The sequence below is a fragment of the Pan paniscus genome, chromosome 4, assembly GCF_029289425.2.
Source record: "Pan paniscus chromosome 4, NHGRI_mPanPan1-v2.0_pri, whole genome shotgun sequence".
NCBI classification, from domain to species: domain Eukaryota; kingdom Metazoa; phylum Chordata; class Mammalia; order Primates; family Hominidae; genus Pan; species Pan paniscus.
The window spans coordinates 168,669,817-168,682,761 of NC_073253.2; positions in this window are offsets into that span (position 1 = coordinate 168,669,817).

The window sequence follows — 12,945 nt, forward strand, 5'->3', positions numbered from 1 at the left end:
AATGTCTCCATGGCAATGGGCCATGGAAATTGAGGGTGGAGATAGTTCTTGGCGAGGCACGCCATGATCTGGTACGTCTCATGATTTTCCTTGGAGGCATCCCCGGGTGTGCTGTCTGTCATAGACGGTGCTGTCCACAGGGCCCTCATCAGCAAGCCCTGCCTCTGACTTGTTTTCCCAAAAGTGTAGCTTGATTTGCTCAGTGCCATCTGCACAACCTCACTGGTCACCCCGCCCGCCGTCTGTTTACAGGCTGAAAGACAGCTGGCTGGGGTGAGGGGACACTATGTGACCATAGAATGCACAACTTCAACTGCCTCACCCTGGGGCCTTTACATCTCTCTCCCTGGGATCCCAGTTGAGCAGATGGACTTCAGGTTAGCATCCACTGTGACCCTGGCCTATGGTAACAGCAATGACAGTAACAGCAATGCCAGTGATCTAGTGAAGGTCAGTTAGGTACTAGGTACATGCGTATATCTCACTTAATCCTATAGCAATTCTGCAAGGTAGAGATCTTCCTGATGAGGAAGCTGAGGCTCAGAAAAGTGATATGAATTGCCCAAGGGCTGCAGCCAAGTGGCAGAGCTGGGAACGAAGCTCCCGACTGTCTGAATTCAGAAGTACAGGACCTTCTAAACCAGAATGAATCTTCTCCTCCTCCTGGTGTTCAGGGCCCTTCAGGGGAATGTGCTGACCTCCCCATCTGGCCTCAGCCCCTGCCCTGCCCTCATGTCTGCAGCACAGCCATGACACTCTGCTGGCCCTTCCCAGACACCACACCCCCTTCCAGCCTCCACACCTGTGCCCCGGCGGTTCTCCCCACCAGCTCTGGGAGCAGCTCACAGAGGGACTCTGCCTGGTCTACAAAGTCAGCAAAGGAGTCCATTCCTTGGCATTTCCAGGGGCTAGCACTGCAGAGTCGAGGATGACACTTTTTATTCTAAAGGTATGTGCTCATTGTTAGAGATTCCCAGAGTACAAAAGTGCACGAAGTCACATCCGCCTCTCCTTCTCACACCTCCTCCACCTCCAAATCCCACTCCCCAGAGGAAGCTGCTGGAGATGGGTGGTTTGCTGTGTGTCTCCAGATGTTTTCAAGACCATGAAAAGACACATATGTATTTTTTACAGAAACCACACTTACAGTGGTCTTTCTCCCTTTGCCTCCCCTCCCCTGGCCCGGGAACTATTCTCTGTCTTTCCTTTCTGCCCTGCTCTGTGTCTGGGAGGCCAACCCCTACAGGTGGCAGCACCCTGCCCCCATGGCCTCTGGCTTCTGGGTGGGTTGGCTGGTGGGAGGCACTGCTGGGGGATGGAAGGGCAGGTGGTGAGAGAGGCCAAGGTATGTACTCTGCCTCCTTTCCCTCCTGCTTCTTCCCTAGCTGCCTGTGGTTCTCAAAGTGGTGGGACTCCCCGGAGGCCACAGCTCCAGCTCCCACTGGGCTCCGGGAAACTTTTCCCTTCCCCAGGCCCCTGAGGCTGAGGCATGGCAGGGGCCTCCTGAGGTCACTGCTTCCTGGGTGCTCCACAGCTCCATTGATTCCTTTACCCCTGCCTCAGCACGGCGCCTGGCCCCAACACGACACCATTTTCCCACCTTTCTACAGGTCTCATGTTAGTACCTTCAGATCTGCTCACAAGGCGAGCATGGTGCTTGTGTCTGTGAAAATTATAATCTAGAGTTTGAGACTGAAAAGAAATGGTGACCAGGTAAAGAGGCGAATATGTTGGCAAATGCAGACGGTGGCAAGGGCTGTGGGAGACGTGAGTGAGTTTCAATGACAGAGACTAGCAGGGCTGACCGGGTGACTTCTGCCCAGCTCTGGTAAAGGTTGGCCAGTCTCCAGTCATACTGGTGGACTGTAGTCAGTTTCACCCAATGCCCCATTGATGGACACCCAGGTCTTGTCCACGGCTGTGCTACTTCAAATAATGCTGCACAACAGACATTCTTGTGCCTACGTCTTTGTACCTTTATCTTAACGTATCTCAAAAGGAAGTTCCAGGTATGGAACTGCTGGAACTGTGGTTGGATGGGTTTAAAATTTGCTGGATTCAATAAATGATGCTGAAGGAGTGTCTCTCCCCACAGAGGCCCACGTGAGAAGTAGCCACAACTTGTTTACCCTCTAAGGAGCCAGAGGAAGTCTTGTCCGGGACTGAGGGCTTGGCCAGAGGTAAGTCCATCCAGCCTTCCTGGAACTGAAGCCACTTCATAGACTTTCTCCTTTTAAAATTACTTCTCCTTTTCAAATATTTAAAAATATTTAAGCCGGGCGCGGTGGCTCACACCTGTAATCCTAGCACTTTGGGAAGCCGAGGTGGGTGGATCACCTGAGGTCAGGAGTTCGAGAGCAGCCTGGCCAGCGTGGTGAAACCTCATCTCTACTAAAAATATAAAAACTAGCAGGGCTTGGTGGCGGGCGCCTGTAATCCCAGCTACTCAGGAGGCTGAGGCAGGAGAATTGCGTGAACCCGGGAGACGGAGGTTGCAATGAGCCGACACGGTGCCACTGCACTCCAGCCTGGGTGACAGAGTGAGACTCCATCTCGAATATATATATATGTAATTCTTAAAAACACTTTCTCCTTTTAAGTTATTGTAATGGCAATAACACCACTTGCTCACCATCACCTTTCCTGCCCGCCATGACCATCTTTCTTCCGACGAACCTTGGTGTTGATACAAGAATGTGGCAACCAAATACCAAAGAGATTTTTTTTTTTCTAATGAGATTCAAGAAAAAAGCCTGGAAGCAATGACTCCCTCAAACTTCCCAGTGATTCGGTTTGAATGAGTGAAGTTTTAAGGGGCATCTCCTCTGTGCCAGGTTCATGCTGGTGCTGAACATGAATGAATGAGATGCTGCCCCCCTCCCCTCTTCCCACAAGGAGCTCACGGTCTGGGGAGGAGAGTGGAAGGGAGTGGGAGAAGTGGTTTCCAAACCTGTATAGCAGAATCATCTGGGAGGTTTTCAAAGACACGGGTCCCTGGGGCCCACACTGGGTGCTTTCAGTTCAACAGGCCTATGTCTCAGGAGTGTTCAAAGCCCCTTAGATGCCTCTGACACCCAGGGCAGGGTGTGAGCTGTGGCTGTGACAGATGTCTACACCAGTAAACAACACGGTTGCTTGTGTAATGTAGAGGTGGCCGACCTGGATGATCCAAGTGTTGAGCCTGGTATTTTGCATGATCCATAGTTTGGGCTTGGATATTTTAAAAAAAGAAATTATTTTCCAGCTTCTGAAAATCAAGGGATCTCTCATTCAAATCCGGATTTCGCCTCATTAGAAAGATCCGGACAACTAGCTACAATACTTGGCTTATCAGATGGGGCACCTCCTCTCAGTTTTACAGTCTCACCATTCTCTAGCCTCTCTCTGTTTACATTGCCAGTAGCCCTGTTGTCAGTGGATTGACATCACTCTTTTTCTTATGATAGAACTCCAGGAAAATGAGATATTTCTTATCCTGTTGTTTATATCAAAAGCTGAAAAATGAAAGACAGACCAAGAAGTCTAGGTCATTACTTTTTTTTTTTAATGAAAGAGAATATGTCTTTCTGGAAGTGTTTAATAGACACAACAAATGTGTCAAAAGAATATGAGCCAGCCCGTTTTCCTCATTTATTTGCCCAGCCTGCCCTCCGTGCACCAGAGCTCAGATTCCTTTAGTCCCTTTGGTCATTAACTCGCCATGTCACCTTGGACACAGTATTTAGTATTTAGTTTCTCTTGGTTACTTTGTAAAACAATGGTTCTTGACTGAGGGAAATCCTGTCCGCTCTGCAAACGTTCAATGTCTTGAGGCATTTCTGGTTGTCACAGTTGGTCAGTTGGAGGGAGGAGCTGCCATGGGCATCTAGTGGGCAAAGGCCAGGGATGCTGCTAGACCTACTGCAATGTACAGGGCAGCCCCCTACAACAAAGAATTATCCAGCCCCAAATGTCAGCAGTGTTGAGGGAGAAAAACCCTGCTCTAAAATGAGGGAGCCCAACCCTTCCAGCTTGGATGGCTTTCAGTTTTGGGGGCTTCCAAAGCCTCAGGAGCAGGTGGAACCTGGAAGGGTAAGTAGAATGGGAGGCAGGGAGAGGGTGTTCTGGTCGAGATGGGGCAGGCAGTGGATAGAGGTGGGGAGAAGGCCAGTGCAGGGTCTGACCAGGGAATGAGGAGTGGTCTGGTTTGTCTGGGTGTGGGGGCTGTGTAGAGATCGCTGTCCCTGGAGAGGCTGGGGCCCAACTAGTTGCGGTAGTGTTTTCAGTGCATGGGGTGGGATGGAAGTCAGTGTGGCTGTTTACAAGATATGCCAGCTGTCTGTCCTGGGATGTGGTAGGTTGTACTTCCTGCTCAAGTAAAGTCAGGACTAGCAATGTGACTCACCCTTGCCATGGAAGAGTGAGCAGGAGTGTGTATTCACTACTGGGCAGAAGCATTCAGAGGCAGTGCAATGCTTCATGACACTCTCTCCTTTCCCTCTGACATAGTGAACCTCAGCATTCAGGACTGTGGTTGCCATCCTGGGATCCGGGGCAACAAGAATGAGCTGGAACCTTGCCAGCCCACAGGGGCTATGGAAAAGAGATAATTTTTATGTTTTAAGCTACTGAGATTTGAGGGTTGTTTGTTACTGCAGCAGAACCTGGCCATTGTAACTGATTTAGGTGAAAATCACTGATGTTACCTGAGACGATGGTAGATGGTGCACAGAGGTGACATTAAATTACACTATATTCCTCAGAGAGAACACTCTTCCCTTTATAGCTATGTGGATTACACCAAGGAGTATGTTTCAGTGTGGCGCTAGGTTGTCTTTCATGCTTTTCCAATACATCCTATGCTCCCTTTTTAACAAAGAGAGAGCAGGCACAGGTTCAAGTGCCTGTATTTAGCTAAAATTTCATAGGGTGGTTTTAAAATGGAATTTAATGTCAGGGTTGCCTTCCATTTATGGTGAGGAATTATAGTTTTCCATTTACGGTAATGATGTAAAATTTTTTAAATTGTAAGTAGAGAAAGTGAGTCATTTTAAAGACTTACATAAAGCTAATAAAACGCAGGTGGTACACATGTACAGCAAAAATCATAAAGCTGACTTGCAAATGACTGAAGCCAGGGGAGTAGAGCTCATAGCCTATGGCAACATCTCTTGCAGAAGTGAAAGCATTCTGTCAAGGCAAAAAGTATAATAATAATAACAACATAACATTAATAATATTTCCAGACATCCTTCTAACAATAAGGTAAAAGCAGCCATTTCACCATATAATTCAGAGAGGTATATAGTATAATCCTATGTCCACTACACCATCCAGTGCTGGGTGCACAGTAGGTGCCCAACCAATGTTTGTTAAGTGAGTATCAGTTAGCGGCACTCGATAAGATTGAAATGCTCTCTCAGATGGGTGGGCTGCAGTCTTAGAAAGATGTTAGCTCTGCTCAGCATGTTGAAAAGCTTCTGCGAGCACATCTGGGAGAAGAGGCAGAGTTCTGCAAACAGAGGTGAGGAAAGCGAGGAACCCCCAGTGTGGCTTGTGGGGATTGGGGATTGGACAATGGGAAGAGAAGCCACAGATGCTGGGGGCTGCTGGCCAGGTGGAAATGGGGAGAAGTCCCATGTGGGGTGTGTGTGTGTGTGTTGTGGGGGATTTGGGAAAGGATGATGGAGAACATCATCAAACTCATATGAGTTTTAAAGCTGTTTGCATGAAGTATGCAATGGAAATCCACTCTTTCTCACCCTCCACCACCAATGGTTGAGTTTCACACCTCCATTTGCACAGTCCCACTCCTGCTTAGCAAGGGAGAAGGGAAGATTGCAGGAATCTTGGAGAGGCTCAGGCTTTCCAGGGCTGTGGAACTGTAGGTATTCTATTGTGATTTCAAAAATTGATGAGGCTGTGGCTGCCTCCTGGGTTACACAGAAGCGAGTGAGTGAATGAATGAATGAATGGTGACGATTGCACACAAGGGTGTGATGCACCCAGGGGCACTTCTGACTGTGGCCATGAACAGTGGGTGGCAAGTCTTATTTTTCAATGGTGGCTGTGCCAAGATGTTTCATCACACATGCTCTTCCATAATGTGACCTTGACTCTCCTTTCATGGGGAGGTGGTGACCATGTCCCCTTGTATGTGTGTATGTAAGCTTGTGATGGCTTTGACCAATAGAATACAGTGAAGCGATTACTGACCAAAGGATAATACGGCTTCCTCATTTTGGGACATTCATCCCTTGAACCCTGGGTTACCACATTAAAGGAAAGCCAAGCCGTATGGAGCAATTGCGTGCAGGTGCTGTGTTCTGCAGGCTTAGCTTTAGGTCATTCCAATGCAGACTTTTAGAAAATTCCAGTTTATAGCTGTCAACTCTCCTCCAGGCTTCAAGTCTTCCCAAGTGAGGTTCCAGACATCTAGGAGCCAACCCTGCAGTACCCTATCTAAATTCCAGACCCAGGGAACATAGGAACATAATGAAATGATTGTTTTCAGCCGCTAAGTGTTGGCGTAGTTTGTTATGCAGCAATTGGTATCTGAAACACAGCAACTGGGTGCTCCCCACGTCGGAGTCCTCAGCCTACAGCAACAAGCCTGAAACCAAGCAGGGGCTCAATAACAGCAATTGAGTAAATGGGGAGGGAATATCGGAATGAATCAGCATGCACCTTTATGTTTTATATTTTATTAATTTTATTTCATTATTTATTTTTTATAGAGATGGGTGTCTTGTTATGGTGCCCAGGCTGGTCTCAAACTGCTGGCCTCAAGCGATCCATCTGCCTTGGCTTCCTTAGCAGCTGCTATTACAGGTATGAGATGCTGTGACCTACCCAGTATGAACCTTTAAACTCTGTTCATATGTGGGTTTGGTTTCCTTCAGGGACCCCTTCCATCCTCTTACTGTGTGACTACGTAAACACACGGGGCACCAAAGCTTTTGTGGTACCTGGATACTCCAGAACCATGAAACAGTATCTCTTTTTCAAGGGGCCTCTGACATGATTTCCGCTCACAAACTAACTTCTCTGATTTGACTGAGAAATCTGGTAGGAATGAGAAGATTGCCTGCTAATGCAAGTGGGTAAAGGTGAAGGGTACGCAGAAAGGAAATATGAAAGGAAGGGATTTGAACACTCAGCAAGCTATGTTGTATCATGGTATTTTCTACCAAAATGAAGTTCTGTGTAGCAGCTTTATGAGGCCACTAACAAAGTGCACTAAAAAGGCTGTTCACAAACTCTCCCCTCTAAGTCACTACAGCCCACCTCTCCACCCAGCTGCCAGGATTGGGGAAGAAATTGCTCCTGGTGAAATCCACCCACTTTCATTTAAGTCTCAGTCCTGAGTGGAAGCAGTATGTTAGCCAGGATGACTTTTCAAGTGCCGTCCAATGCCAGTTTACTTGACTCGCCCCAAAGCTGCTTTGCAATTGCTGTTAAGAAATCTAACCCTGAAGAGGATTTACAAGGAGCCAGGAGTTTCCTTACCTGGACAACACCAGAGGGCAACGTCCGGCTCAGGCAGTTGTCTCCTGGCTGAGAAGGAATCATGCTGCGTTCCCAAGTCAGGAGGCCAACTTCCTTCAACAGAGGGCCACACCTGCACTTTAATAACAAAATTGCTGCATCCAGGGTCTCGCTGCCCTTGGAGGTTTCCCTGAGATGTGACCCAAGAGGAGTTGGGAACATTTGCTGACTACAACCTGGTGGAAATAACTGAATGAGGCCGAACTGTGCTGTGGGGAAGGGATCTCTTTGAGAAATCCCCACATTGTAAGTCAACTGTGAAAGTGTGTTGTCAACTAGAGCCTTGGAAAGAGGGAGTCTAGTTCAGCTACTCTCTTACTGGCAGGATATTCAGTAAATTTTGAGTTTCTCAAAGCAGAGAAGTATGCAGCTAATTCATTCCTCATAAACTGAAACCTCAATCTTAAAATACGTTTCATGCTGATTTATCAAAAACTGTGTAAGCTGGTGGCAACTATGGGCCAACTGTAATGCTACAGCATTGACATTAGGTGTTACAAATGTCCAGACAAAAAGTATCATAAAGTCAATAGATAAAAAGTGCAAGAAAATTTCAAAAATATTATACAAATATAGATATTTGGTAACATAATTTTTTTACGGGGGGGGAGATGAAAGCTCTTGAAACTGGAGACAGGAGTCATTACTTGTCTGCAAGAAGATGGAGGAAATTGTCTTAGAGAAATTTCTCTAAAAACAACTGTGTGTGTTGAGGACATGAATTCACAGATACGTCTCTGTGGTTGTACAGTCAGACCCCAAAGGCCATTCTCCAGTCTCTAGACTGCCTGCTAAGGATGTGGATTCTGTTAGCTAGCCACGGTTAACCAGGATGGGGAAGACATGTTTTGGGGAAAGGCTGCATTGCTTGACCCAACAGAAAGGAGACGGAGCATTTGTGGGGACGCTTGGAAGAGGAAGATCATCAGAGGAAGCATGAGAGAGGGGAGCTTGGGCACTAGGCATGTCTAATAAGAACTGGAGGAACTGTTCTACGAGGGATACAGGGTAACATCTCCTGCATTTCCCTCATGGAAAATCTGCTTGAATTTCTTTGTGGAAAAATGGATTAGAGATAAGAGCCTGGGTTGACTTGGATTCTAAATAGAATCTCGGAGTTGAAAGGAATTTTAAGAGGCTACCAAGCCCATCCCCGATAAAATTAGGAACCCTTTCCCAGACACCCCTTGGAGGTATGAGCAGTCTTGTTCAAACACTTCCAGAAGGGAAGGCTCACTTCTTTAGGATGCGAACAGGGCCATGGAGGAACTTCCAGTATTGGGTTTGCTTGTTTGATTCTGAAGGATTGTAAATAATGAAGCAACTATATACTTCATGGTGGGGAATGGAGGGTGTAAAAGTAAAGTCATAGTAAAGTCACAATAGCGACTGGGTAGAGGATTCCTGGTAGGTGTCAAGCATTTAACTTATATTATGTCATTAGGGTCTTAAGGAAGGTCATTCCCTCTGTTTTGGAGATACACAAATGAAGGTCTTGCAAGCCCAGCTTATTGTCCTGAATTCACAGAGCTAGTATGAGGAGTGGGGGAGTCAGGATTTGAACTCAGGCCTCTTTGAGGTTTTCACCCCATCACGGTTTCTTCCGTGTTGTCTTTATTAGGAAATCCCCCCTCTGCCAACATTTGTGAGAAAACACTTGTTCTGCAGAGTGACAGGCTGGACATTACGGCTGACTGTGGTCTCTGCTCCTTAAGAGGAACAGAGAGAACTTCAACTCATTTGTAAAGGGAACTTGGAGAATAAATAATCCCTGAGAAAAGTTTAAAATAACTGAGATGATTTCACTTGGAGAAGACTGATTATATGAGTCTTCAGGTTTATAAAAGATTTTTAGGGACGATGGCCACCAGCTGTTCTCCATCTCCACTCTGTACAGGAGAGAAAAAATTGGCTTAGCCTGAGGGTGTCTATATGGAAGAATTCCTGACCCTGGAATGGGTCAATGTGGAAAACAAAATAGGACAGACCTTTCTTCTGAGGCCACCAAACGGAGAGCAGCGTCACCCTGGTGTGTGTGGGCTTTTTAGAAGCCAACATCTGCCTTACTAATAGGGCTTACTGGGTGTGTACCTCAGGATTTTGTCTCTGACAGAAGCACACAGGGTTGGAGGGGGAGTGTCGTGGGATCCTTCGAGGATCTTCCCTGACAGAAGCTCCAATGGGGCTTTGTCTCCATTATAGCCCAGTACCGCTTGATAATGATGGACACCACTTAGCACCAGGGGATTATGCTCAGGTACATGCCAGTGTCACCAGCTACGTACCTGGCTGGGGAACACTGGACAAATTATATAACTTCTATGAAGCTCAGTTTCCTGGTCTGAAAAACTGGGGCTCACAGTACCTCGTAGGATTCTGGGAAGAGGTAATGAAGTCATCTGTGTGTAGGTCTATAGAGCACCTCCCGCATAGTTGGCACTCAGTACAGGATCATCCCTGCCCTCATCACCCAAATCTCTAGGATTTAAGTGCAGTCTAAATAAACTCTATTTTTTTTTTTTTTTTTTTTGAGATGGAGTTTTACTCTTGTCGCCCAGGCTGGAGTGCAGTGGCGCGATCTTGGCTTAGTGCAACCTCTGCCTCCCAGGTTCAAGCGATTCTCCTGCCTCAGCCTCCCAAGTAGCTGGGATTACAGGCACCTGCCAGCACAGCCAGCTCATTTTTGTATTTTTAATAGAGACAGGGTTTCACCAGGTTGGTCAGGTTGCTCTCGAACTCCTGAGCTCAGGTGATCCGCTGGCCTTGGCCTCCAAAAGTGCTGGGATTACATGCGTGAGCCACCGCGCCTGGCCAATAAGCTCTATTTTTGACAGTGATTTTGAGTTGAAGAGTTCTACAAGATTACTCTCTCAGAGACCTAGTCAAAGATTCAAAGGGTGCAACTTAGATTTGTGATATGGGAGATTTGGTGATGGAGTTTGTGTCCACTCTCTCCACAATCCTCATGTAGTTCAGACCTTGGACCTCGCTGCTCTCAGCCGAGATCTTCCTGGACCAGAGCACCTAGGCTCTTTTAGAGCTCACTTTGCTGCCTCACACTTCAGTCCACCCACCAATGTTGTTGTCTCTAGTCCCCTCTGGGTCTCTAGTCCTTAGATACAGATTACAGGGAGGCTCCGAGTGATCTCATGTGAGACTCAGTTCCTACCCCAGCTCCCCGACGGCTTGCCGAATGGCCTCAAGTCAAGACACTTAATCTTCCTGAGCCATGGTTGCCTCATCTGTAAAGTGGAAATGAAAATCTTGCAGCCTGTCCTATGGATGGAATTAGAGCTGGCAGACCACCTGGCACAAGCCTTACATACCGCTGCCAAATAAATGTTGAGAACAGGGCAATGTTTTCAGGATTGTTCCCAGCTCCAGGCCATCGCTGAGCCACGTGGGAGGGTCTCCTGAGTCCACCAGACTCTGAGCATACATCAGCCTGAACTGGCTTAGAAAGGAACCCCCTTTTCTCCTCTCCCTAAGTCCTTCTCTTCCACACAAGAGGAGCTTCCTACCTCCTGCAGAGGTGTTAGGAAGAGAGCTTCTGCAATCTTCTCTTCTTACCTTAGTTTCCCTGGAAACATGCCTTAGCTTCTCTGGAGCTGCTAATCTGACTGGCCAGTGTTGTTCCCAGGGGACAGAGTCACTGTCTTGGCTGACTTCGCTGGCTGCGGCCAGGCCTCTGGCTGGCCCTGTTTTCTGCCTGAGATCTCTGCTATGGACGTTGCCTTCAGGATCTCACGCCCCCAACACAGTCTTCCAGGAGGCCAGCCTGTGAGGGGGTGATTAGATGCTTACTTAGCCCTTAAGCCTGCACTATTGACATTCTGGGTGGGCTAATACTTCGTTGTGTGCATCATGGGGTGTCTAGCAGCAACCCTCTCTATCCACTAGATGCCAGTAGCATCTGCCACCCCAGTTGTGACAAGCAAAATTCCCACGTCCCTGGGGTAGGGGGACCAACGAAGGGGACTCACTCTTGACTGAGAGCCTTCGAATTAAGCTGAGACTGGGATCTATGTTTAGGTGGTGAGCCTCCTGTTCATTGTGTCTATCAGAACTAAAAAGAGGGAGAAGGGAATTTTACTCCCACCAACCCTTCAACTGTTGACTGTGCTACTGAGTGGCTAAGTGAGAAGCCTTCTTTAGTTTCTAAATAGCAAGAGAGAAGCAGAGAAAGAGGCAGAGAGACAGAGAAAAAGAGTGAGGCAGAGGGGGAAACTGAGGCAGGAGCCAGCAGCAGAGGACTTCCATAAAGACCCAAGGGCGCCGGGCATGCAGGAGCAGAGTGAAGAGGCGGGGCTGCCTGTGCCTGGGTAAATATGCTCTCTGGGATGGAAGGGCTGGCAGGTAAATATTAGTGACCATCTCGGCAGCAGCTCCTGGGGCAACCCGAGGCGAGGAAGGACACACAGCCCCTTTTACAGAAACCACATTTTTTTTTCTCCCTCTGTCTCCCTGCCCAGCCAGTCCCTGCGAACTGCCCGGCGCGTCCTGCCTTGCCAGACCCTCTGCCCGGGGTCATCCGCAGCCCGCGGGCGCCATCGGCTCCAGGCACACATCACCCGTGCTGGAACCCCAGCGCGTGGAGACCGGAGGCCAAAGAAACGAAACTCCCCACGCTGCGCCGTGGAGAATAATCACTGCCTTTTCAGAGGCCGACTTCGCCCCCTGCCAAGGCAAGAACTGTCTCGCCACCTTTCAGTTCTTGTTAAAAAGCAGAAGGCATGTCAGGACCAGGCCAGGCCTCGGGACAGAGAGGGCTTTCTTCGCAGCCCTGGATGAATCTCAGTGTCTTAATGAAAGCTCTTATTAGCTCCAGCTGGCGTCCCATTTTCCCGAGCTGGAATAAAAAATTGCCTTGGTCATCCTTTCCCAGACTAATTTCAAAAGCATAATTACCATCATCATAATTGATTACTATTTATTTTGGTCATTAATAGTCGTGCACTCCCTTGTTAGGTGTGGATTAAATGATCCAAGAACATTTAGGGCACGTGGCAGCTGTATTTGTTTTCCCTCATTCCACACACCTCCCGCCCCTGGCCCTTTCAGGGTAACCCCTTGATTTCATGACACCCAGAGAGTCTCTCCCTGGCTTTAATGTTCAAACTACTGAGCCACGGTGGCTGATCGGAGTTGGGGTGAAAGGCTGGGGGTTCTAAAAGGAATGAAGAGGGTCCTATCGGGGCTAGAAAGGGCAAGAGGGGTGCATCGGCCTAACTTGTCTTGGGGGAGAAACAAAACAGGAGCGGGCAGAAGAAAGAGAACTTTACCATAACCAGAGTGTTGTTTCTTCTCTCTGACCCCTTGAGAGAGGCAGTTCCCAAGCATCTCTCACTTACTTGGGCACTTACTTTGGGATAATTGGTGTCTTTTGCTTTCAAGACAGGGAGCTTGGGAGATGTCTGC